Source organism: Aulostomus chinensis, chromosome 5, assembly GCF_037954235.1.
Source record: "Aulostomus chinensis isolate RoL2024-O1b breed Wild chromosome 5, RoL_Achi_v1.0, whole genome shotgun sequence".
NCBI lineage: Eukaryota > Metazoa > Chordata > Actinopteri > Syngnathiformes > Aulostomidae > Aulostomus > Aulostomus chinensis.
Window position 1 is genome coordinate 1,871,108 of NC_141324.1, and position 27,974 is coordinate 1,899,081.

General features: G+C 40.8%; 1 long non-coding RNA gene across 2 annotated transcripts; it reads right to left on the minus strand.

Moving 5' to 3' along the window:
- Positions 1 to 10,861: 10,861 nt before the first annotated feature.
- On the minus strand, positions 10,862 to 22,507 carry LOC147260861 (uncharacterized). Of its 2 annotated transcripts, XR_015116186.1 has the most exons (4): positions 22,466 to 22,507; positions 22,196 to 22,350; positions 21,612 to 21,685; positions 10,862 to 11,084 (listed from the first exon to the last, which is right to left on the minus strand). It is a non-coding gene; the product is annotated as an uncharacterized LOC147260861 (long non-coding RNA). The 2 variants fall into 2 exon arrangements; XR_015116185.1 differs by lacking the exon at positions 22,466 to 22,507 and having other exon boundaries at positions 22,196 to 22,423.
- Between the last annotated feature and the right edge of the window lie 5,467 nt (positions 22,508 to 27,974).

The window sequence follows — 27,974 nt, forward strand, 5'->3', positions numbered from 1 at the left end:
GTGGGTTGAAGGCAACTGGATTGTTTCAGCTTGCTTGAAGAGGTTGGGCCTCTCATCCAGCAGGCTTCTCCAGGTCTAAGTCACAGGTGAGAAGTTGAAGCTTTAAAGACTGTGAGGGCGTGACCCTCAGCATGTTCCCACAGTGTAGGAAGCAACCTGGGACTTTTCTGGCCTTTTCTTTTTTTAAAGCTTTTTGTTTTGATTTGTATTCTTATAGAAGACACATCAACAATATGCAACAGAAGGGAGACACCCATTTTAAAGAAGGAAAAACACTCAGTCACTTCTCCACCCATTCAGATGTTATACTGATGGATTTACACTTCCCATGATGGCTCAGTGAGCATCTCTTCTAGCCATCTATTAATCTATCCATCTATTTGTCCCAGTGCTGCTGATATTTATCAGTCCTTAGATTTAACCAGAAGGTCATCCTTTCCATAGTTTGGATACTGGTCACGATATCAATCCAGTCCCACTCTGTTGGAGGTGTGGCTTGCAACCATCTTGGAGTTCCAGTCTTCTTGCTGCTTGCTAATAATATTTAGAGAAGATCATATTTGTCTCGCCCCAGCATTTGAGGTGCAATGTTTCCCAGGTAAATTGTGGAAACAGAACTGTGAATTTCATGGTCAAATTTTGTTGTATTCCATGCATCATCTAAGCCAGTAGGGCTGAATAACTGAGCAGCTCCAGAATAAATGAAAATGGTCTGCTGGCTGCTCACCACAGCTCCTCCAACACAGCCCCTTGGCCTTCTCCCCTGTCTGCAAATGCTCCCATAGGTGGTCTTTCCTCACTAGGATCAGGGCCCTGCCGTGTTTGTACTGACAGTCAGTGTGTGGTTGTGTGCGTGCGTGTGTGTGTGTGTGTGTGTGCGTGTGGTCATGTGGGTTGGGAAGGCCGGGTTCTTAACATTTATTGTATTGCTTCATTGCTTTATATCGTATTTAATGTTGCCTGTTTTTCTTTCATTTCTGTGAAGCACTTTGTGTTGCAATTTCTGTATGAAAAGTGCTGTATAAATATAAATATAAGTAAACATTTCAACTTAGGAGTTATGAAATATCTCACCAGAGTCCACCAACAAAAACCTCTCCAGAGACCAGAACTCCTGGAAGTTGACCGCACAGAGCAAATATTCCACCACCCTTCTTCTGTGACGACCATTCCAGATTCTTTCTCCCATTTGAATGGAACCTTATCTGTTGACCGTTTGTCATTCGATCCAATCCTGGAGTGCAGTTTAGTTTCTTACTGTCCTTATTTTTGCCCATGTCAAGAAATATGTCAGTCAGGCTGGCCTCACTTTCCATGAGTAGTTTGATCTGAAAATAAGACCCGGTTTGAAGATTTCTAAAACAAAAATCCTCTTGTTCCGAACACATATATGACAGACATTTTTGAAAATGATCAAATTCTCCGTTTGATGTAACTGACCAGTATGAGGTGATTCCCCTTCCTTAGCAATGATTGGACCTCCCGTCGGGCCGTGCAGGCTTGAAATCAGGCTCAAAGGCCATCCATCTCAGTAATTTGGACTGACTTTTGAGCAATGGAGACGACCGTTCCTTAAACCATACAAAGGCACAATGTAGACCATTGGTTCAGGCTTAGGGTTAGACAGATGCAAGAAAGATCAAATTGGCCCCAAAAAGTGTAGAAACATTTCTGTCCATTTAAAATGAGATTATTGTCAAAGAATCTGAAAATATGAAAACCTGACATTTTAAGATTATGAGGACGGGGCGGGAGGAGGTGTTTCCTAGCACCACAGTGGATTCTGAGGACCCCCATTATTTATTGGGACATTTTCCATACACACACACAATCAGGCCAAAACCCTTAATTATGAGGACCACACTGGTTTAAGTGGTCAATACTAACACACACACACACACACACACACACACACACACACACACACACACACACACACACACACACACACACACACAATCAGGCCAAAACTCTTACCTATGAGGACAGCACACTGCTCAAACTGTACACTACACACATACATTAGTGTTGTTTGGCAATGCATCAGTGAAAAAGTACCCCACTGGCCCATTACCTGGTATTATCAGAGAGTAATATTACTAAACTGTAAGACTAGTACTCTCTCCACAATACTCTGCTATCTAAATGCAATAAACACTGAAAATTTATTTTATACATCAAATTTGCACTGAATGCTATTTTTAACTAAATTTTGTTCCTTTTATGTACCCTCATGTCCTGAAATGACAATAAATGGTGTTTGAATCAGTTAATAAGTAATGAATAATGTATTAATGTGTTTTCACATCTTTCAATTCAAATCAACTGTTGATTTACGATTTAAATCGACATCAAAAATCTGAAGTGCAGAGTAATGTATCCCACCATAAAGTGCACAGCAACACTTGAGTAAGGGAATGACTTCATCACAAGTACTGTCCTGAGAGAACTGCAAAATATTGATTTCAAATTTAAACAACAGAAATTGAGCGGAACAGGAAGTCCACTGCACAAGAATCAAGGGGTAAAAACAACCCTCAACCACAGACCCAACACATTCACTGTAACAGCAAAGAGGTCTTTATCAGACCATATTTCTTCAAACATCAGGCCCCTGGTCCTCACAAAATCTCTGATGTTTTGAATGGTCCTGCTCATCAGAACAGGGTGCTCAGGAAGCCTGCACTGCCACACTCCAACTTTGTGTCAAGGTGTCCCTTTGAAATGGGAGTTTTGAAGTGTTTCATGACAGCACTCATTTCATCCTTGGTCCAGGGCCTTTCCACACATCTTCTTGATTTGAACTCTGTCAATCAAAAAAAAATCTCAATTAAGATAGTGAGGACAGTAGCTGTTATAAATTCAGTTTAATATTTTTTCAATGACCTTTGAGCTGCTGAAATTAAGGTTCATTATGTTCTACACCAGGCTTGTCCAAAGTCCCGGCCAGGGGCCAATCATGGCATGAGGTCAGCTTCTATACGGCTATATAGTTTTGGCCCACCACCACTGTCAAACAGAACTAAGAACGCATGCAGACCCAGAACACAGTTTCTCTTTCCACTTCATGGTGACAGCAGCACTCTGGAACTTCCCCTGACTGTGTGCCCCATACAGGCCACTTTGTTCCATGGCAACTCTTGATGAAAAGAGGACGACTGATTTTGAGGGCTGATGCTTCCAGGGAAGGTGGAAATTACAATATCTGTTCACGTCAATTGCTTAACACAGCAAATATTTTGCCTTTCATGGTTAAAGTACAAGTACATCAGCTCTTGGACATTTGCACATTTTAAAATCTGGCCCTCTTTGAAAAAAGCTTGGACACCCTTATGATATACAAAGGTCACATACAGTAGTATTTCTCTTAGTGATGTACACATGAGATGATGACACCATGTACTACATTGAACTGTGCTTGTAGTATTCTGTCAATATTTATCTATTCACTTCCATGTGCTGATGTACTGATACCACACTCTGGGTCACACACAGTAGTATTTCTCTTAGTGATGTACACATGAGATGATGACACCATGTACTACATTGAACTGTGCTTGTAGTATTCTGTCAATATTTATCTATTCACTTCCATGTGCTGATGTACTGATACCACACTCTGGGTCACATACAGTAGTATTTCTCTTAGTGATGTACACATGAGATGATGACACCATGTACTACATTGAACTGTGCTTGTAGTATTCTGTCAATATTTATCTATTCACTTCCATGTGCTGATGTACTGATACCACACTCTGGGTCACACACAGTAGTATTTCTCTTAGTGATGTACACATGAGATGATGACACCATGTACTAAATTGAACTGTGCTTGTAGTATTCTGTCAATATTTATCTATTCACTTCCATGTGCTGATGTACTGATACCACACTCTGGGTCACACACAGTAGTATTTCTCTTAGTGATGTACACATGAGATGATGACACCATGTACTACATTGAACTGTGCTTGTAGTATTCTGTCAATATTTATCTATTCACTTCCATGTGCTGATGTACTGATACCACACTCTGGGTCACATACAGTAGTATTTCTCTTAGTGATGTACACATGAGATGATGACACCATGTACTACATTGAACTGTGCTTGTAGTATTCTGTCAATATTTATCTATTCACTTCCATGTGCTGATGTACTGATACCACACTCTGGGTCACACACAGTAGTATTTCTCTTAGTGATGTACACATGAGATGATGACACCATGTACTACATTGAACTGTGCTTGTAGTATTCTGTCAATATTTATCTATTCACTTCCATGTGCTGATGTACTGATACCACACTCTGGGTCACACACAGTAGTATTTCTCTTAGTGATGTACACATGAGATGATGACACCATGTACTACATTGAACTGTGCTTGTAGTATTCTGTCAATATTTATCTATTCACTTCCATGTGCTGATGTACTGATACCACACTCTGGGTCACACACAGTTTTGTTTGCCCTGGAGAAGCAAGAAATTATTTTGTTGAATAGCTAGTACAATATCCTATCCATCTATGGAGAAGTTCACTTTCTACACCAAACAATACTACTTACTGAATAGCAGCCTGAACTTCTGGGTTGAACCTTCATTTTTTTTCTCGGTGGGGTAAGTTGGTCAGAGATCTTACTGGCTTAAGTTATTTTTCACTTTCCCTTACCAGGGGTCTGCAGCCTTTTTAATGTGAAGTGCCACTCCTCAGTCAGGGTGCCATGACAAACGTTGTGTAAATATTAACTTTCATAATGACACCGTATCAAAATGTGAATCTCCAAGGAACTATACGTTTTTTTGGACAAAATCTGGCAATGTGATTTCTGGAAACCCCTCTGAACCATTACTGCCATTTTAGACAAAAACAAAAACCTTACCTTTGCAACTCTTGGCCTCACCCTGGGTCAATTGCATACCTTTTCTTTTCCCTACAATAAATCAATAAATAACAAGAAGATTGAAGAAGTTCTGAAGTTTTCACGGCTTTGAAATTTGTCTGCGTTCTCCCCTCTGTCAGACACCATTTAGCACAGTAGTACTGCCTGCTATATAGCAAGGACAAATTATGAATTTCCCATACGTTACCAAAGGAGCTGGAGGGCTCTTCAGGTATTGTCATTTCTTGATTTTCTGGTGAAAAGAGTACAAAAAAGGCTTTCAGCATCTATCCAAGTTAAGTGATCAATGAGCTACGTTGGTAGTGGCAGTGATTAGGAGTGCCTGGTCTAACTTTTATGAATATGTTCTTGTTTCCTGTATGTGTACATAGATATACCACATGACTCCTCTTGAATGTGGAACCAAACCATGGACTTAACCCTGATGGCCACATTTAGCTCACTGTTAGGGCTATTTATCGTGACGACCATGTACCTTGCCGACTTTGTGCGAGTAGACTTTAAATCAAGTCTAAAGTCACAGTCAGTCAAAGACAAAATGACACATGAAGGCTGGGTGGAGCAGCACACAGCCTCCCTGCTGAGGAGAGGAAATATCCAGGCTGATCAACAGCCTCCATCAGGCTTGATCGTGTCGAGCAGTCGTCAAGGGGCCTTCTTTGATTTTCTTTTTTGACTCTAGTTTGTTGCTGAACGTGTTTACACATTGGTGTACACTTTGGTTTCACTCCTTCACATTAATATAAGCTTAAAAATCCAACAGTAACTGCTGCTGCTCTTTGAAAACATTTAAGATAAAACATTAAATTAAAGTCAACATTAAAATGACTATTATCATGAAATGATTTGAAAGAGTTTTCTTTGAAAGCAATGATATTTGTTTGTAGTGCATTTCTGTTTCTGCTCTCAACCTGATATTTCCTAATAAAAAATCAGAAAGAGGAAAAAAGACCATTTTAATAATGTTGAACTAGGAGTCAAAGGGTCTGACATCTGCAGTGCTGAACTATATAATACGTGCCAATACTTTTCCTAATAATTAGTAGTACTCCTGGTGCTAGCAAACATGCTAACGTCTGTGGGTAAGTAGCTGTGGCCAGCTGAAAAGTTGCAAATCAGTAACAAACATTGCTGTTTACTAAGTTAAACAATAATAGTCTGACCTGGTTTCTGATCCATCAAAGTGAGGAAAAATATGAAGTCCAATGTACGGTATTATTGTGGTCCCGTCTGCAGACTCTGCGAGTGCTGAGTAATGCCGATGCGGAGAAGTGCGGGCTGAGACAATGGCGCCTTTAGAATTCAAAAACCTGGACATAGTAGGCGGGGCCTTGCTGTATTACTCCAATAGAAATTCTTCTGGAAAATTGCTCTCACTCTATTGGTCACAGGAGGTATTTATGACTCCAAATGAGTAGATACGACTACTGAAGAGGAAAATAATAACTCTAAAATAATTACTCTGGGAAAATTGCTCCCCAGTTTTTCCTCTGGTCCAGGAGAGACCTGGTCTCTGCTACCAGTTCTAGTCAACACGTGGCAGCAGCGTTCTGGACCAGCTGGAGAGTCTTTAGGGACTTACTAGTCCAGCCTGGTAGGAGGGAGGAGCAGTAATCCAGCCTGGAAGTGACAAAAGCAGGGACTAGTTTTTCTGCATCTTCTTGAGCCAGGATGTGTCTGATCTTAGCAATGTTACGTAGATGGAAGAAGGCGTCCTGGAGATTTAATGTGGGAGTTAAAGGGTCCTGGTCAAAGAGAACTCCTAGGTTCCTTACAGTGGTGCTGGGGGCCAGGGTGGTGCCATCCAGGGTACCTGTCTCAGTAGATAGGGTGGTCCTCAGGTGTTTGGGCCCAGCACCAGAACTTCAGTTTATCAGAGTTTAGTAAAGGAAATGATGGTCCTCCATGTTTCCTGTCCTTCAGACAGGCCTCCAGTTCAGTCAGCTGGTTTGTTCCATGTGGATCATTGATGAGTTCAGCTGAGTGTCGTCTGCATAGCAGTGAACATTAATGGAGTGTTTCCTGATCATGTGACCTAGAGGAAGCAGGTACAGGGTGAAGAGGACTGGTCCAAGCACAGACCCTTGAGGAACACCAGAACTGACTGTAGTGGTCTCAGAGGAACCATCATTAACTGGTACCAACTGAGATTACCCAGTAAATATGACCTGAACCAGTTTAGTGTGGTTCCTTTCATACCATACAGGTTCCAGTCCCTGTAGAAGGATATGGTGGTCAATGGTATCAAAGCTGCACTGAGATCTAATCAGACCAGCACAGAGACCAGTCCCTCATCTGGTACCAGTAGGAGGTCACTGGTACCTTTGACTAGTTCTGTTTCTGTGCTAGGATGAACCTGGAACCTGACTGAATCCTCCAATCAGCTGTTGCTGTGGAGAAGTCCCAGAGCTGTTTAGCAACTGCTTTCTCCAGAACCTCGGAGAGAAAAGGAGGATGTGATGCTTTCACAGCCTCCCTGTAGGAGAACCGAACCTGTCAGTTGAGCAGCCCTCAGGCCTGAGTGGTTGTTCAAGGCTGCCTGGCTGCAAGGGCCTGTCGAGCTGTGGCTCCGGGACCGTCGACAAATTATGAGGCTTCCTCTTTATGTCTGCTCATTTGAGGAGCGCTGAAAATGGACAAACTTCATATGGAAGCTAAGACGGACCTGGGAGCATCTTCCATGTCTACCTACCATCCCCGCACAGAGCTCAGTCCATAGGGTCAGGGTGCGGGTCCTTCCCTAGGGGACCGGTCCACCACCCAAAGATGATGGACCACACTCTCCCCTATTTCCACACACGCCCCCTGGTTGCCTGGTCTGGCCTGGAAACAAATCAGAAGAAAGAATGGAAGACAATCAGACAAACACTGAAGAAGGACCAGTCAGTCATACCAGGACCAGGTAGTCCCAGCACAGCTGTGTGAGCATCTTCCATGTCTACCTACCATCCCCGCACAGAGCTCAGTCCATAGGGTCAGGGTTCAGGTCCTTCCAAGAGGCCTGGTCCAACACCTTCGGGTCATCGACCACACTCTCCCCTATTTCCACACGTCTCCTGGTTGCCTGGTCTGACCTGGAAACAAGTGGACACAATCAGGGCAGGGAAGACAATCAGACAAACACTGAAGAAGGACCAGTGAGTCATACCAGGACCAGGTAGTCCCAGCACAGCTGTGTGAGCATCTTCCATGTCTACCTACCATCCATGCACAGAGTTCAGTCCATAGGGTCAGGGTGAAGGTCCTTCCATAGGGGACCGGTCCAACGCCTTCGGGTCATCGACCACACTCTCCCCTATTTCCAGACGTCTCCTGGTTGCCTGGTCTGGACCTGGAAAAGAGTGGACACAATCAGAGCAGGGAAGACAATCAGACAAAACACTGAAGAAGGACCAGTCAGTCATACCAGGACCAGGTAGTCCCAGCACAACTGTGTTAGCATCTTCCATGTCAACCTACCATCCCCGCACAGAGCTCAGTCCATAGGGTCAGGGTGCAGGTCCTTCCGTAGGGGACAGGCCCACCACCCAAAGATGGTGGATCACACTCTTCCCTATTTCTACGTCTCCTGGTTGCCTGGTCTGCCCTGAAACGAGTGGACACAATCAGGGCAGGGAAGACAATCAGACTGGTGGGAAACACACCAGGGGGAAGGGAAGTTACCAGAAATGAGAGCAGAGTTCAATTTCAATATAAAACCGGGAGCCAGGAGACAAGACAGACAGAAGGCCAACCAAGAACACCGCTAGGGCATGGATGTGACATTGCCGTCTGGGGAGGGAAGGGACAAAGGTTCTTCTTGAGATTTGTCCTCAGTGTTTCACCTTTTTTCTGATGTTGAGTTGCTTACCTCAGAACCTTGATGAAGGGGTGAGTCACATGGAATCTTGGGGAGCCTGGTGCTGTCTTGTGTCTGATTTCCTGCACGCATGAGACCGGAAACGGATGCACGATCCGCATTTAGTCACAACAGAAACCTGCCACTGTCTTCATAAAAACCCATGAATGTGTTTTTATGTGTGTCAGTTTGTGTTTTACACACACACACACACACACACACACACACACACACACACACACACACACACACACACACACACGGGCGGCATGGCTCAGGGGTAAAGTGGCTTTCTAGCAACCAAAGGGTTGCTGGTTCGATTCTCGACCCCGGTGACCATGTCCAAGTGTCCTTGAGCAAAATACTGCTCCTGATGAGTAGGTTGGCACCTTGCATGGCAGCCTCCCCCATCAGTGTGTGTGTGTGTGTGTGTGTGTGTGTGTGTGTGTGTGTGTGTGTGTGTGTGTGTGTGTGTGTGTGAAAGGGTGAATGAGATGACACTAAAGCACTTTGAGTGCCGCTAAGGTAGAAAAGCGCTCTATAAAATTGAGTCCATTAGCACACAAGTGAAGGACAGGTACCGGTCAGAGAAGGCTAGCAACTTTCTTAAGCAACCAGTTTGAGCGCTGTGTCGTAGCACAGAGGAGCAATCCTGGTTCAAATTAATCTAACATGACACAAACCTGATGGCTCTGGGGGGTTCATCTCTTACCTGACACAGTTGGTCACCCCCCCCCCCCCCATTCCTCCACCAGTCCTGCTGATGCTACCACACTGATCAAGGTCAGGTGAAAAAAGAGAGGAAGAAGAGACAGCTTTGTTTTTAACAAAGAGAACATACGGCGCGTCTGTTTGGACATGACTAGAGATGGGAGATGGCCCGTGAAGAAAGGTATGGACGTGAGAGATGAGGGCCAGTAAACCTCTGCAGCTAGAAAAGACGGGATGTGGGGGGGGGCAGCCTGCAGCAGCAATCACTCATCTCCTCCTCAACATCAAACAGGTAACTGTAACAGTGGAGAATGCACAGGATAACAGTCAGAATCATCTGAACTGCCCAAGTCTGGAGGACGAAGATGTCAGTGCGGGATCAAGAGAGGATCCTGCTCAACACCACTGCTACCGAGGAGGCCAACTGTGCTGGTGCTGAGACGGACACCTGCTGAACTTACAAATGAGGATCCTGTCTCCCTCCTCACTGCTGAACTGGAAAGACAGACAGGAATTCTGAAAATGGTGTCAACGACAGTACGATCCCTCACTCTGCACAGTGGAATGTTCATTTAGAGACAGAGCATTTCAGCTGAAGTCAGGGGTGGAGCAGCAGCCAACCTTCATGGTGCTCCCTGTGTGATTGTCCCTGGCCTTCCTTCAAACCAAGCCTGTCACCATCGGCGGAAAGCTTCCAAGCTCACCTTTCCAGCAATAATCAGCTGCTGCTGCTGCCACAAACTGAGAGCGGTCAACCTCTGCCATACTGGAGCCCGTTCACTGCGGCTGGAATGAGGTGTTCCATTTTTGTGGTTAGCCAAGACCTGTGGAACCTGTCGTTCAATGTCCGGACGAGTTCACCGTGAAAACAGCACGTTGTGGTGTTTTTCCGCGTGGTAGGCCTCATGTCCGAGTCACCTATAATGAGCGTTGTTATGTGTTCTCATGCCAGAGCACTAGCATCACCTTGCGTTAGCTTGGGCTTCGGTTGCCATGACCGTGCCGTGTCAGATCAGATTTAATGACCATTTAATTAGGGCCCAACAATGAATTATAATTTGATCACAATCACAACACAGCCTGCTGCAACTTTCAAATGGCAGGAGGTGCAACATTTGTTAAAGGTGAAATGTCTATCAAATCCCAGGGTAAACCAAATGTTGTGGTGCTGCAGACGTGTCCTGCCTCCTCACTGGGTTGAACAGACTTGAGGAAACCTCTTTATTTAGTCCAGACCCTGCAAAAGTCCCACCAGAATCCCTTTGATGTTTTTACTGAGAATAATGATGTAAAATGTACCATTCCCTCTCACACTGCAGATCCTATCCCAGTGTCAGTCTCTGTCACATCAATCACAGTGAGATACTTCTTCAAGATGGTTCAGCCGACATTTAATGCAGTCAACCAGGACATTCCCAGTGCTCCATCTGCTTTTTCTTGGCCCTGTATATTGAAAAATAGGTGCTGTAGCTGACTAACATGGGTGCTGCTGGGCCGCTTCTTCTTCTCCTCTCTCCCTCTCCTGCCACCACCTCTGTCTCCAGCAAGATGGAGCCATCTCTTTGTGTCTGCCTCCACCTCCTGGGCCGTTGCAGCTGCTGTTAAGGCCTTGTTTCTGACTGTTTCTAAAGATGGAGACAACAGTTCAGCTGTGGATAAATTACACACGGTGCTGAGAAATGGCCAGCTGCATGCTACCGTATTGACCCTAATATAAGGTGAGGATTTTTTCCATTAGTCAATCTAAAGTAAGGCTGTCCTATATCCAGGGTCTAGACTTGTCAATGGTTCCCACACATACTGGACTTGTGCAGTCTGCCCAGGTATCTTATGACCGATTGGTAAAATCCAAATTCTATTTTTTCAAATTAATACACCTGACATAACTGTACATTATTATGTCATAGGGTGGCAGTGGCGGCGCCACAACATCTATCCAGGGGGTGCATGAGGCTTATAGTGGGGGGCGGCACACCAAATTACTGCCAAGTGACAACGTAGTGGCGCCGACTAGTGGTGAAGGTGAAGACACCAGCGCATTCTCATTGCTGACTAAAAATAGGACTAAAAACACAAGGACTAATGATTTAGGGGTGGCTAAATAAATGCAAAGACACGTAGCTTTACATCGTCCAACATATTTAGGACTGTATCCACAGTGCTTAGCCAGGATTCATGGAGAGGAGAAAAGGTGGAGGTGCGGCTGAGGGTGTCCCAGCAGTGAACAACAGCGGCCACGTTTCCCTGGGTGGAGGTTCCAGTGTTCCAAAGATAAATGAATGGACGTGAAACACTGCCACTCCCGCACAAAAACCCCAAGTGCTCACAGCAGCACCATTTTAGCATTCAAGAAGTGTGTGCTAACGAGCTATCACATCAACACTACTTCGGTAAAGTTGGAAAGATATTGGCAGATTCGAACTTCCGAGATCAATAGCGCGCAATCGAAACGTTATTAAAATACAAACGATGCATCTATGCTATTGTAGTTATGCAGACAATGGGCTACAAACGCAATTTAACCGAAATGAGGCATCTTTTGCATTCGACAAATAACATTGTTTTCTAAGTGCAGCGGACGGAGAGGCAAGAGCGCAGGGACCGTCTACAAAGTGCAGCACCGAAAGGAAAAGTATTCAATAATGTCACAATTACACAGTGTAGTATCACCAAATTCAGATCAACCATCAAGGGTCTGCTACTGGTTATACTACAACACTTGGTTTGGGAAAACTGCTTTTGTAAATTTTTGGGTTATATTATTATTATTTTTATGGAATTATTGTTCAATAACTTCATTATTACACAGTGTAGTATCACCAAATTCAGATTAACCATCATGGGTCTGCTACTGGTTATACTACAACACTTGGTTTGGGAAAACTGCTTTTGAACATTTTTGGGTTATATTATTATTGTTTTTATGGAATTATTGTTCAATAACTTCATTATTACACAGTGTAGTATCACCAAAATCAGATTAACCATCATGGGTCTGCTACTGGTTATACTACAACACTTGGTTTGGGAAAACTGCTTTTGAACATTTTTGGGTTATATTATTATTATTTTTATGGAATTGTTGTTCAATAACTTCATTATTACACAGTGTAGTATCACCAAATTCAGATCAACCATCATGGGTGTGCTACTGGCAATACTACAACACTTGGTTTGGGAAAACTGCTTTTGAACATTTTTGGGTTATATAATTATTATTGTTTTTATGGAATTATTGTTCAATAACTTCAATATTACACAGTGTAGTATCACCAAATTCAGATCAACCATCATGGGTGTGCTACTGGCTATACTACAATACTTGGTTTGGGAAAACTGCTTTTGTACATTTTTGGGTTATATAATTATTATTTTTATGGAATTATTGTTCAATAACTTCATTATTACACAGTGTAGTATCACCAAATTCAGATCAACCATCATGGGTGTGCTACTGGCTATACTACAACACTTGGTTTGGGAAAACTGTTTTTGTACATTTTTGGGTTATATTATTATTATTTTTTTGGAATTATTGTTCAAGAACTTCATTATTACACAGTGTAGTATCACCAAATTCAGATCAACCATCATGGGTGTGTTACTGGTTATACTACAACACTTGGTTTGGGAAAACTGCTTTTGAACATTTTTGGGTTATATTATTATTATTTTTATGGAATTATTGTTCAATAACTTCATTATTACACAGTGTAGTATCACCAAATTCAGATCAACCATCAAGGGTGTGCTACTGGTTATACTACAACACTTGGTTTGGGAAAACTGCTTTTGAACATTTTTGGGTTATATTATTATTATTTTTATGGAATTGTTGTTCAATAACTTCATTATTACACAGTGTAGTATCACCAAATTCAGATCAACCATCATGGGTGTGCTACTGGCTATACTACAACACTTGGTTTGGGAAAACTACTTTTGTACATTTTTGGGTAATATAATTATTATTTTGATGGAATTATTGTTCAATAACTTCATTATTACACAGTGTAGTATCACCAAATTCAGATCAACCATCAAGGGTGTGCTACTGGCTATACTACAACACTTGGTTTGGGAAAACTGCTTTTGTACATTTTTGGGTTATATAATTATTATTTTTATGGAATTATTGTTCAAGAACTTCATTATTACACAGTGTAGTATCACAAAATTCAGATTAAACATCAAGGGTGTGCTACTGGTTATACTACAACACTTGGTTTGAGAAAACTGCTTTTTAACATTTTTGGGTTATATTATTATTATTTTTATGGAATTATTGTTCAATAACTTCATTATTACACACTGTAGTATCACCAAATTCAGATCAACCATCATGGGTGTGTTACTGGTTATACTACAACACTTGGTTTGGGAAAACTGCTTTTGAACATTTTTGGGTTATATAATTATTATTTTTATGGAATTATTGTTCAATAACTTCATTATTACACAGTGTAGTATCACCAAATTCAGATCAACCATCATGGGTGTGCTACAGGCTATACTACAACACTTGGTTTGGGAAAACTGCTTTTGTACATTTTTGGGTCATATAATTATTATTTTGATGGAATTATTGTTCAATAACTTCATGATTACACAGTGTAGTATCACCAAATTCAGATCAACCATCAAGTGTGTGCTACTGGCTATACTACAACACTTGGTTTGGGAAAACTGCTTTTGTACATTTTTGGGTTATATAATTATTATTTTTATGGAATTATTGTTCAATAACTTCATTATTACACACTGTAGTATCACCAAATTCAGGTCGACCATCAATGGTCTGCTACTGGTTATACTACAACACTTGGTTTGGGAAAACTGCTTTTGTACATTTTTGGGTTATATTATTATTAGTTTTATGGAATTATTGTTCAATAACGTCACAATTACACACTGTAGTATCACCAAATTCAGATAAACCATCAAGGGTGTGCTACTGGCTATACTACAACACTTGGTTTGGGAAAACTGCTTTTGTACATTTTTGGGTTGTATAATTATAATTTTTATGGAATTATTGTTCAATAACTTCATTATTACACAGTGTAGTATCACCAAATTCAGATCAACCATCATGGGTGTGTTACTGGTTATACTACAACACTTGGTTTGGGAAAACTGATTTGTACATTTTTGGGTTATATAATTATTATTTTTATGGAATTATTGTTCAATAACGTCACAATTACGCACTGTAGTATCACCAAATTCAGATCAACCATCATGGGTGTGCTAATGGCTATACTACAACACTTGGTTTGGGAAAACTATTTTTGTACATTTTTGGGTTATATTATTATTATTTTTATGGAATTATTGTTCAATAACTTCATTATTACACAGTGTAGTATCACCAAATTCAGATCAACCATCATGGGTGTGCTACTGGCTATACTACAACACTTGGTTTGGGAAAACTGCTTTTGTACATTTTTGGGTTATATAATTATTATTTTTATGGAATTATTGTTCAAGAACTTCATTATTACACACTGTAGTATCACCAAATTCAGATATACCATCAAGGGTGTGCTACTGGCTATACTACAACACTTGGTTTGGGAAAACTGCTTTTGTACATTTTTGGGTTATATAATTATTATTTTGATGGAATTATTGTTCAATAACTTCATTATTACACAGTGTAGTATCACCAAATTCAGATCAACCATCATGGGTGTGCTACAGGCTATACTACAACACTTGGTTTGGGAAAGCTGATTTGTACATTTTTGGGTTATATAATTATTATTTTTATGGAATTATTGTTCAATAACTTCATTATTACACACTGTAGTATCACCAAATTCAGATCAACCATCATGGGTGTGCTACAGGCTATACTACAACACTTGGTTTGGGAAAACTTTTTTTGTACATTTTTGGGTTCTATTATTATTATTTTTATGGAATTATTGTCCAATAACTTCATTATTACACAGTGTAGTACCACCAAATTCAGATCAACCATCATGGGTGTGTTACTGGCTATACTACAACACTTGGTTTGGGAAAACTGCTTTTGTACATTTTTGGGTTATATAATTATTATTTTTATGGAATTATTGTTCAAGAACTTCATTATTACACAGTGTAGTATCACCAAATTCAGATCAACCATCAAGGGTGTGCTACTGGTTATACTACAACACTTGGTTTGGGAATACTGCTTTTGAACATTTTTGGGTTATATTATTATTATTTTTATGGAATTATTGTTCAATAACGTCACAATTACACACTGTAGTATCACCAAATTCAGATCAACAATCAAGGGTGTGCTACTGGCTATACTACAACACTTGGTTTGGGAAAACTGCTTTTGTACATTTTTGGGTTATATAATTATTATTTTTATGGAATTATTGTTCAATAACTTCATGATTACACAGTGTAGTATCACCAAATTCAGATCAACCATCATGGGTGTGCTACTGGTTATACTACAACACTTGGTTTGGGAAAACTGCTTTAGTACATTTTTGGGTTATATAATTATTATTTTTATGGAATTATTGTTCAATAACTTAATTATTACACACTGTAGTATCACCAAATTCAGATCAACCATCATGGGTGTGCTACTGGTTATACTACAACACTTGGTTTGGGAAAACTGCTTTTGTACATTTTTGGGTTATATAATTATTATTTTTATGGAATTATTGTTCAATAACTTCATTATTACACAGTGTAGTATCACCAAATTCAGATCAACCATCATGTGTGTGTTACTGGTTATACTACAACACTTGGTTTGGGAAAACTGCTTTTGTACATTTTTGGGTTATATAATTATTATTTTTATGGAATTATTGTTCAATAACTTCATTATTACACAGTGTAGTATCACCAAATTCAGATCAACCATCATGGGTGTGTTACTGGTTATACTACAACACTTGGTTTGGGAAAACTGATTTGTACATTTTTGGGTTATATAATTATTATTTTTATGGAATTATTGTTCAATAACTTCATTATTACACACTGTAGTATCACCAAATTCAGATCAACCATCATGGGTGTGTTCCAGATTATACTACAACACTTGGTTTGGGAAAACTGCTTTTGTACATTTTTGGGTTATATTATTATTATTTTTATGGAATTATTGTTCAATAACTTCATTATTACACAGTGTCGTATCACCAAATTCAGATCAACCATCATGGGTGTGCTATTGGCTATACTACAACACTTGGTTTGGGAAAACTGTTTTTGTACATTTTTGGGTTATATTATTATTATTTTTATGGAATTATTGTTCAATAACTTCATTATTACACAGTGTAGTACCACCAAATTCAGATCAACCATCATGGGTGTGCTACTGGCTATACTACAACACTTGGTTTGGGAAAACTGTTTTTGTACATTTTTGGGTTATATTATTATTATTTGTATGGAATTATTGTTCAATAACTTCATTATTACACAGTGTAGTATCACCAAATTCAGATCAACCATCATGGGTGTGTTACTGGTTATACTACAACACTTGGTTTGGGAAAACTGCTTTTGTACATTTTTGGGTTATATAATTATTATTTTTATGGAATTATTGTTCAATAACGTCATTATTACACAGTGTAGTATCACCAAATTCAGATCAACCATCATGGGTGTGCTACTGGTTATACTACAACACTTGGTTTGGGAAAACTGCTTTTGTACATTTTTGGGTTATATAATTATTATTTTGATGGAATTATTGTTCAATAACTTCATGATTACACAGTGTAGTATCACCAAATTCAGATCAACCATCATGGGTGTGTTACTGGTTATACTACAACACTTGGTTTGGGAAAACTGATTTGTACATTTTTGGGTTATATAATTATTATTTTTATGGAATTATTGTTCAATAACTTCATTATTACACACTGTAGTATCACCAAATTCAGATCAACCATCATGGGTGTGCTACTGGTTATACTACAACACTTGGTTTGGGAAAACTGTTTTTGTACATTTTTGGGTTATATTATTATTATTTTTATGGAATTATTGTTCAATAACTTCATTATTACACAGTGTAGTATCACCAAATTCAGATCAACCATCATGGGTGTGCTACAGGCTATACTACAACACTTGGTTTGGGAAAACTGTTTTTGTACATTTTTGGGTTATATTATTATTATTTTTATGGAATTATTGTTCAAGAACTTCATTATTACACAGTGTAGTATCACCAAATTCAGATTAAACATCAAGGGTGTGCTACTGGTTATACTACAACACTTGGTTTGAGAAAACTGCTTTTGAACATTTTTGGGTTATATTATTATTATTTTTATGGAATTATTGTTCAATAACTTCATTATTACACACTGTAGTATCACCAAATTCAGATCAACCATCATGGGTGTGCTACTGGCAATACTACAACACTTGGTTTGGGAAAACTGCTTTTGAACATTTTTGGGTTATATAATTATTATTTTTATGGAATTATTGTTCAATAACTTCATTATTACACAGTGTAGTATCACCAAATTCAGATCAACCATCATGGGTGTGTTACTGGTTATACTACAACACTTGGTTTGGGAAAACTGCTTTTGAACATTTTTGGGTTATATAATTATTATTTTTATGGAATTATTGTTCAATAACTTCATTATTACACAGTGTAGTATCACCAAATTCAGATCAACCATCATGGGTGTGCTACAGGCTATACTACAACACTTGGTTTGGGAAAACTGCTTTTGTACATTTTTGGGTCATATAATTATTATTTTGATGGAATTATTGTTCAATAACTTCATGATTACACAGTGTAGTATCACCAAATTCAGATCAACCATCAAGTGTGTGCTACTGGCTATACTACAACACTTGGTTTGGGAAAACTGCTTTTGTACATTTTTGGGTTATATAATTATTATTTTTATGGAATTATTGTTCAAGAACTTCATTATTACACACTGTAGTATCACCAAATTCAGGTCGACCATCAATGGTCTGCTACTGGTTATACTACAACACTTGGTTTGGGAAAACTGCTTTTGTACATTTTTGGGTTATATTATTATTAGTTTTATGGAATTATTGTTCAATAACGTCACAATTACACACTCTAGTATCACCAAATTCAGATAAACCATCAAGGGTGTGCTACTGGCTATACTACAACACTTGGTTTGGGAAAACTGCTTTTGTACATTTTTGGGTTGTATAATTATAATTTTTATGGAATTATTGTTCAATAACTTCATTATTACACAGTGTAGTATCACCAAATTCAGATCAACCATCATGGGTGTGTTACTGGTTATACTACAACACTTGGTTTGGGAAAACTGATTTGTACATTTTTGGGTTATATAATTATTATTTTTATGGAATTATTGTTCAATAACGTCACAATTACGCACTGTAGTATCACCAAATTCAGATCAACCATCATGGGTGTGCTAATGGCTATACTACAACACTTGGTTTGGGAAAACTATTTTTGTACATTTTTGGGTTATATTATTATTATTTTTATGGAATTATTGTTCAATAACTTCATTATTACACAGTGTAGTATCACCAAATTCAGATCAACCATCATGGGTGTGCTACTGGCTATACTACAACACTTGGTTTGGGAAAACTGCTTTTGTACATTTTTGGGTTATATAATTATTATTTTTATGGAATTATTGTTCAATAACTTCATTATTACACACTGTAGTATCACCAAATTCAGATCAACCATCAAGGGTGTGCTACTGGTTATACTACAACACTTGGTTTGGGAAAACTGCTTTTGAACATTTTTGGGTTATATTATTATTATTTTTATGGAATTATTGTTCAATAACTTCATTATTACACACTGTAGTATCACCAAATTAAGATCAACCATCATGGGTGTGTTACTGGTTATTTATAATTGGTTTATAACTGGTTATATATAATTATTATTGTTATGGAATTGTTGTTGCGCCGAGGAATGTGCAAAAATCACACCTGAGCAGTGTGGGCGATTAGTTAATTCATACAAGAAGCGTCTGGAAGCTGTCATTGCAAACAAAGGTTTCTCCACAAAGTATTAAACGAGTCTCAGATAGTGTGTTCAATACTTTTTTCCTGTGTTATTGCACATAATTCCACATAATCATTATTTATGGATTTGAATGTTGTGATTTCTTTTCATGTGTGGATTATTTGAGTTAATACCAGTGTCTGGAAGAAATGTCACATGAATTGCATCTTTGGAAATAAATGTAATGACAAAAAAGTTAATGCGTTCAATACTTATTTCCCCCATTGTATATATATATAAAAACATATATTCATGTATACGTACATTGGCTATCAATGTCTAAAAACAAAAACACACCTCACATGTCTTTTTCAGTTCACATTTTTAATTAAGGTTTAAAACAACCTTTGATAAAACATCAAGAGTTTTGTTCAACTAGTTTAGCTTTAGGTTGTTGTTGAGGCTTAACAGTGTTACAGGTATCGGAAGTGTATTTTACAGGAAGGCAGACAATGTTAATTTTAGCAGAAGCTAAATGCACAGCATGTCCACTAACCAAAACAACAAATAAACCCCAGAGCAGTTCTTGTAAGTAATTTCCACAACAGTGATAAAGGTGTGATACAAACACGACAACAAAACAAAACAAAACAAAAAAACCCACAAATTATACTCTGCTGTTATAAAAAAAAAGATTTCTCTGAAGCGTGTACTTGATTAAATACCATAACATACCATACATAATCAATTTCAATGTACTCGCTACAAGGTGCAAATCAAGGTCAAAAATACTAATAACCAACAAATTATTCATGAAATGAAAAAAGACATTTTGGTGGAATCAAAGCTAACACATCCAATTATTAAAACAAAATCAGTCACAAACAGTGCAACAATGTTGAGGTAGATAAAGCAGAGGAAAGCTCTGAAATTACTTAAAGGTTAACCACTGTTTCATGGATCACTTACTGCACACTTGAACTGATCAACACAACATACTTACTCTGCTAACAGCTAACAAGTACGTTAAGGAAGTTCCTCTCTTCAGCCACCTTAGAGGTACGGTGCAAAGTTATCAATCTTAGCAGGACCAGGGATGTCTCATTCAGGCACTGGTGCCTTCAATATTGCTGAACAACTCGTTTTTCAAACTTAGCAGGCGTGGTTTGAGTGGTCTGTTATCATCAAGACACAGCAGTATTTTCTGAACCAAGGTAGACGTGTGGATAAGTTTCTTTGGATAATCTAAATGCAATGCATAGATTAAGCCAAACAAGAGAAGAAGTGCATCAGCCAACCTGGGGAGACATCTCACAAGAATGCCATCTTCGATCACAACAGAAATGCTGTCGGAGTTAAACTGGATGGTGCCAGTGGGGTTGTCCGTTGCCACGGAGAGGAGAGCGACAGGAGTGTCCTCAATGTCTGGATCATCTTCCCACTGCAAAATACACACAGACATACACATACAGAATAAAGTAAAAGGTGATCGAGATGATTCAAGAGGCTGGATTTGGGGTGATGCACTGGAATTACATGCAGAAATAAAGATGAGTTAACATTTTCTTGTCTTGACACAACACTTGCATGCAACTACCCAAGTTAACAGGCTTTTGGGAGTCATAATGATTTGCTCTCTTGATCTTGACTCTAAAATCTCAGCCAAATGTGATTTGGGGATTTTTTCACATTTGTAACCCAGGCCCGCACCTCAGTACTCTTAGGCCCAATGTCTGTTTTGTTTTATAAGAATGAACACAAACATGCCTGCGCTCGGCCACTGTGCTCGAGTCTGCTTGAGAAGCTGGTCTCCGGCTTGAATCGTTAACTCAGGAATGGAATACTGGAGATGTGAATGCATCTGTTTGACAAATAATATGAGATAGAGATATTCTTTCTCCCTCTATATTTCCCTTCTTTAACTCAACTACTTTTTGCATTCAACAAGAGGCACAAATTTGTCACAGATTTCTTCAAAGCTTGGCCTTGCAAAAGGCAGTGGTGCCTCAGCACCAAACAGGCCGAATAGTTGATCACTGTGATATCTAAGGAGTCAGATTTTGTTTGCTCCAAAGAAGAGAAACAACATGTACAGTATATATTGTGGCCATTGACAGACATTTGCGTTAAGTCAGGCAATACATACATTGCATGTCTTGAAGAACTGGGAGTCATCTTCTCGTAGGTATGAAGGGAGAGCATGTGCATATCACGCTGTTCCTTTATCAAAAGCAGGAGGAGATAAAAGTCATTTTAATTTGGGGGAAGCGACAGGAAGCTTAACATTGCAGCACTTGTCTGCAGCATCTCAAAACCAAGACAGTACATGACCTAGAGAGAATGAAGTTTAACTTCCAAAAAATCACAAAGATGGTTTAAGCTGACAAGAATTGTTTACTATTGCACCACTGTTGTATTATTTGAAAGAAAAACATCTATCTAAATTTGTCTTTAAACAGCTTTTTTAAACCTTAGAGGAAAAAAAACCAACCGACATCCTATTTTGAAAGAAAACATGTTATTAGGAATGCTTCAACTTTGTCACTTTGACGATTACTTTATGTCCTCTCAGACCTTCGCACGCGGATAGAAACATTACCTGCAACACACCAAGTGACAGGGATTACTCCGCCACCGCCCACATAAACCTGCGCGGTACTATTCTTTGTCTTAATAACACTGCTGTGTCTTTCAACAGACAAGAGACGTTTAAGAAACATTCATACTCACCACAGAAGAGCGCTTAGCATTAGGAGAAGTCCCAGGCTCAGAACAATGCAGCTGACCGAGTGGATGATAATGGCCTCAGTCGCAAGCACGACCACGAACTACCATCTTTGCTAGCTTGCAAAGGCGGCAAGTGCCCCAAATTGACTTATCCAATTCTGCTGTCGTCAAAACCACAAGAACACAAAATATTCCTTTTCTGTGCACCGACTACAGCATTGATACACTGGGTCCTTGTAAAAAAAAAAAAAAATAAATTGTTTGTCTTGTCACCTTAACTTGCTAAATAATCCGTCAGTCTCTGCCAGGTTCAGCTGTTGAGAAGTCAAATTGCGCCGGATGAGACCGCGCGGTGACGCCCATGACGTCACCACGCAGCGTTCTGCCATTTACTTAAAAGATATCATTGAATGACAGTCATTAACTCAATAGTACTGATGTACTTCAAATTAAAAATGCATTACTCATTCAGAAAACTCAATAGTTTATAGTTTTTTAAACTAAAAATCTGCTTTTGAGTTACCTGACCTCAATGACTTTGAGTTAGTAATACACGACTATAGTCTGCTTTTAAACTCTGTGAAGGTAATGCCTTCTTTGCTTTTAGTTCTGTGTTTGGCAAATGGCTTGTACGACTCTGGAAGCCCTTTCAGGATCATGGCTATTATTAGTCCGTCACCAGTAGTTTCCTTCGCATTCCTCAGAGATGTCACTGCTTTCTCAGCTCGGATGATGTACTCTGTTACCGTTTCTTCAGACATCTTCAATGAGGTTAGTTCGGAGTAAAGCGCTATGATCCTTGGCTTACCATCACTCGCGTAATGTTCTTGTAATATTTTGAGTGCTTTTCTGCCGTCGTCAGTCGCATCTCTCATTACCAACGATAGGCTCTTATCGTTGAGAAACTGTATTAGCTCTGCGTAGCATTCTTCACTTTTGTCTGCATCTGGCTCTTCGTTTGGTGGTTTAAGTATTGTGTCCTTCAGTCCTAGCTTCCTCAAGTGTCCAAGAAGCTTAACTTGCCAACGTTCGAAGTTGTTTTCATCTCCATCGAAGACTAGCCTTTGCCATCTTCCTCCACTTGCACCGCGCCTGGCCCATAACCTGTTGCCCTTTCTGCTTGTTGACCTCCCGTTCCTTGAGTGTCCATCACCACCAGCAGCAGGCTCCACTTGTCCACAAATTAGTAATACACCCTTGGTAATTGTTTGTGTCTTTATTCTGTGGGCATTACATCCCTCAGCATTCTTTTCTCGTGCGTGGAAAAACGAACACACCGAAATAGCGCGGCAAAGACCAACGGAACAGGAAGTGCCCGCCCACATTATATCCGGTGATTATTTCACAATAAAGGTAAGTAACGTCACATTGAAATTACGAAACAGTGCAAATACAATGACATGAGAACACACAGCTCAACATGAAGCCACAAAACCCCACCAATAGGGAGAAAACACAAGGGCAAACATAGTTGGAATGAAGATCCTCATGGAGACTTAGGAATGTTGACTCTGTTGGGAACAAATCACTGAGACGAGGCGTCAAAGGGCTGTTCATGGCTGTGTTTTCTTGATGTTGTGGAATGTCCAACCCAGTCCATCTTACTGAGTTATAGCAGCAGGCTGTAGCGACCAAATGCAATCTGTTCCTGTGTGTCTGGGCTGCAGACACAAATTTTCCATTTTCTGTGGCACTGGCACAACGTTCAAACTGAAGGGAACTCTCTTTCCTGCCTGAGGCTCATTTTTTTGGTCAGTCGGGATCAAGGAGCAGAAGTTGTAGAGTTTGGTTCTCGTTTGTCCTTCATTTTTGAACTTCAACTGCTCCATTACTCAACGTGTATTCATGAGTTTTTACTTCTTTATTGTAGTTTGATCAGTCTGCATCTGTCCGGTGGGGGAGACAACCGGCTGAGTGTTCCCTCACTGTGGATCTGAATATCTTGAACAGTTCTCAACACAAAAACACAAATGTGCTTTCTTCCTGAAGCTGGACTACCAACCCAAAACCAACATTAGTAGAATCCAAGCTCAACCATCCAAACTAAACCAACCAACCAAGACATCCATAGCTGTCACACTGCAGGTGAAATGAGCAGCTGAGCTGAGGCGTTCATGAACATTTATTTAGCTGGATTTGGGAATTTGAATGGAAGGAAACGGGAAAACAATGTGACGTTGGATGATGAGATGAACTCAGAAACTCAAGCCAGTCCCTCTGGGGGGTCCGCAGGAGCGCCTTGTCTGGTGGCCAAGATGATGTGGCAGCCTTGTAGCTCTGGTAGTTTCTACCACCAGATTGTGTGTGCGCACGGTCAGAGCTGGGCTTCAATTACGCACGGTTCTGAGCACAGGTACAAGTTGATTTATCCCTTACTTTGGGTGGCAATGTTCTTACGCCCTCATTACGCCCACATTTGTACCCTGAGGCCCCGGGTCAACACCTTAGCAACAAAGTATTTGGTTCAGCTCCATGACAACGTTTTGATTTTCTATTTGATGGACGCCATCCCAGGCCAAGTTTCAGACAGCACTTTGAAGCTGCAGGACACAAAATGGAGCTTTTTGTTCATTCGTGTGTTGGTTTTTTCTTTTTTAGTGGATATTGCTACCTGATATGTGGACCACTTTGGGCTCACGTCCAGTTCCCTACTTGTTCAGTTTGACATATTTGAACCAAAACTGGCCCACAAGTTTAACAAAGGTGGACCAAGTGTGCTACCTGATATGTGGACCACTTTAGGCTCACGTCCAGTTCCCTACTTGTTCAGTTTGCCATATTTGAACCAAAACTGGCCCACAAGTTTAACAAAGGTGGACCTGGGGGGACACGCCGTCTGGAGTGGACACGTCAGGAAGCAGCTCCAACAGCTTCTCATCAAAGCCCTCAGCCAGCGCCTCGTCACTGAGGACATGCATCTCCATGTTCTCAGCCTCCCCTCCGTCAGAGTCCCAGTGGGAATGGTGCGTGGAATGGAGGCGGTTCCTCCATTGTCCCACAACTCAGTGAAGGAGTCAGGCAGGCTCTGGCTCAGAGGCAGACTGCTGGATCCTTGCTCTTCCACCCTTTATTTCCCCCCTTTCCCAGTTGAGAGGAGAAAAATCAGGAAGCGCCAAGAGGCAGGAATACTGCAAGGAAGTTCATCCGTTCCACTACCGCTGTCACTGGGAACCAGTCAGCAGCAGGTTTTTGGGTGAGGGATCGGTATCTGTAGAGGTGGTCTGGCCCTGTTACCACACTGGACAACTGTCCAACCGTCTCCCACCTTTGTCAATTTGTGTTTTTATCTTCATTTGAATGAAAATATTAGTTGGGAATGATTAGTAAATAAAACTGAAACATCACGACTGAGTGAACGTCACTGCTTTACGGTTCCATTGAGAGCTGCTGAGGCTGGGTTTGTTTGGCTTTGCAGGTTTTTGATATAAAAACAGAAAATGGACAAGAAGAAAAGTGAGTTGAATCCATCTTCACACACAGAAAACACTTGCACTCACCCGTCCCTCCGGTGGGGTATCAGGATCAATCTAGGATCCAGACTGGGCTCGGGGTTAGTGGTTGGAGGGATTGTGGTCAAGTCTGGCTCCTGAGCCCTTTGTCTGTCTGCTGTGGTGTTTTGTCTCACCACTTCTCTTCTGCTCTTCTTTCTTCTTTTCCTCTTGGGTCTCAGCTGGAGGGCTTTCAGGTCTGAGCTTCTTGCCGCTTTCCTGGTGCCACAGTCAGACCCAGTCAGGGAGCCTCGTGTCCCTCCAGCACCTGAACTGCCACTGATAAGATGTTCCAGACGATGCTTGGAGAAACAGTTGGCAACCCTTGATCCTGTGTGACCATCGTACACAGCAAAGAATGCTTTGGTTTACAAATTTGTTATGTTCGGCCTTTTGGACCCCACTCCTTGGTTGTGTTTTCTGCAAGCCAAATGGTTCCCTCGTTCCCAACCTCCTTATCCAATGTCTTTCCCTCCTATTCTTTTCCCAATCTGTCTCCCTACTGTCCCTCTGTAATCCTGCCATCCTCATTTGCAAGTTAGCTGAAAATTAACCACAGCTTTTAAAATGTAATGTTAGGGTTAGGGTTAGGGCTGTGGTCTGGCGTCATCAAATGAATCTGGTTTTGGGAGTAGAACAATGACGTTCACGAACCACAAATCTGTAAAACCTCTCGCTGGGTCGTCTAGGTCCGACCGTCATGGCTGTGCAGGATCACACCTGATGACCCGGTCTTCACCTCGCTGACCTTCTCTGATGCTAACACTGTTAGCAGCGTGGATGTTAGAGTTCCCTCCTACCAACTGACTTGCTCTTAATGACTCGTTAGGATGGTGACGAGTATTTAGCTTAGCAGCCGTGCTGGTGGCCAGCTCCATTTTAATGTTTTATGTGGGGGGGGGGGTTGCCTCTTGGTTTGACCCTGCTGTGACTGGCCGTCTCACCTAAATTGATACAACATCACGTAAACTTCATTCTGAGGGTGACTGGTTTTCCAAGTGTTTCCGACCTGCTGCGGCTCCTGGAGTCTGGTTGCTCTGTGATTGGGTGTAGGTTAGGGTGGGGAGGGGTCAGACAGTCTCTCTCGATGACTCCCTGCCTTGTCCAACGACTTGGCAGTTGAATGGGGAGCCAAAGGCAATGCATGGGCCGACACACGTCAGAATAATTCATGCTCCTGTAGTTGATGGGTTTGGGTTTAGGGTTTAGGTGTTAGGGGAAGCCCCTGCCACTGAAGTGGGACAGGGATCTGCTCTGTCCTTCCTAGGGTTCTGAAGGGTTAGGTTTAGTGTTAGATTAAGAAAAAAGGAATAGGCCCCCTCTCAGGTGAGACAGGGGATGCACGGTCTTTCCAACCCTGGGACCCCACATCTTCTCAGTCCCAACCTACTTGGCGTGAGCGACAGCGCCTCCGTCGCACCACAGTCCAACCATCCTCTCACAAACCATGTTACAACTCTGCAGCAGTAAAGGTTACATTACACGCAGGGACACTGACATGCTGTGTCTGTCAGAGATGACAACATCAAGGTGCCTTTGAAGGAGAGACAATATGGAAGATCAGCTCAAGGCCAGTTTTTGGATGTGTAGAAGTGTTTCTTGGATGTGTGTATGTTCGGGTTAGGATTTAGGGTTCAGGCATGGAGGGGGTGGTGCACAGTCCTCCCTGGTCCAAGAAAAATAATTTAGGATTAGGGTTCAGAATGGATGTGTGTGTGGGTTGGGGGGGGGGGGGTACACCATTCAGGCTCAAGACATTAAGTAAAAAAACAGAATTTCTACCACCCTCAGGTGTTCAAAAATAGGCCTTTAGCCATCATATTGATCAGCCTAGCATGCAACCTTTCAGCTTTTTGTCAGCCTTCCTCAGGCACAGCTGATCAAAAAATGAGTGGCTTTGCTTGGCTTGGCAAAAGCTGGACTACGTCCAACAAACACTTTTTCTCTTTTGTCTTTAGAATTATACTTTTGTGTTGTTCTTTCTATTTTGTCCCTTAAGTTCTTCCCCTTTTGGTCTTTAATTTGTGTTTGTCCCTTTTCTTATTCCTTTTTTTGGAGTCAAAGGAGCTTGACATTGATGTCTGGTAAAGCCAAGAGGGCACATGCAGGAGGCGCTGCCTGGTACACACCTGGCCAAAATTGACACAGAGCATTTCTCACCTTTCAGGCAGTAGGGTTAGGGTTAGGGTTAGTAGCCAGGATGGCAAGGGTCCTTATGGTGGCAGTACTCTCCCAGAAAACCTGGTGCACACCTGCAGTATCCAGGGCCATTGGTCAAAGTCACACAGGTAGCG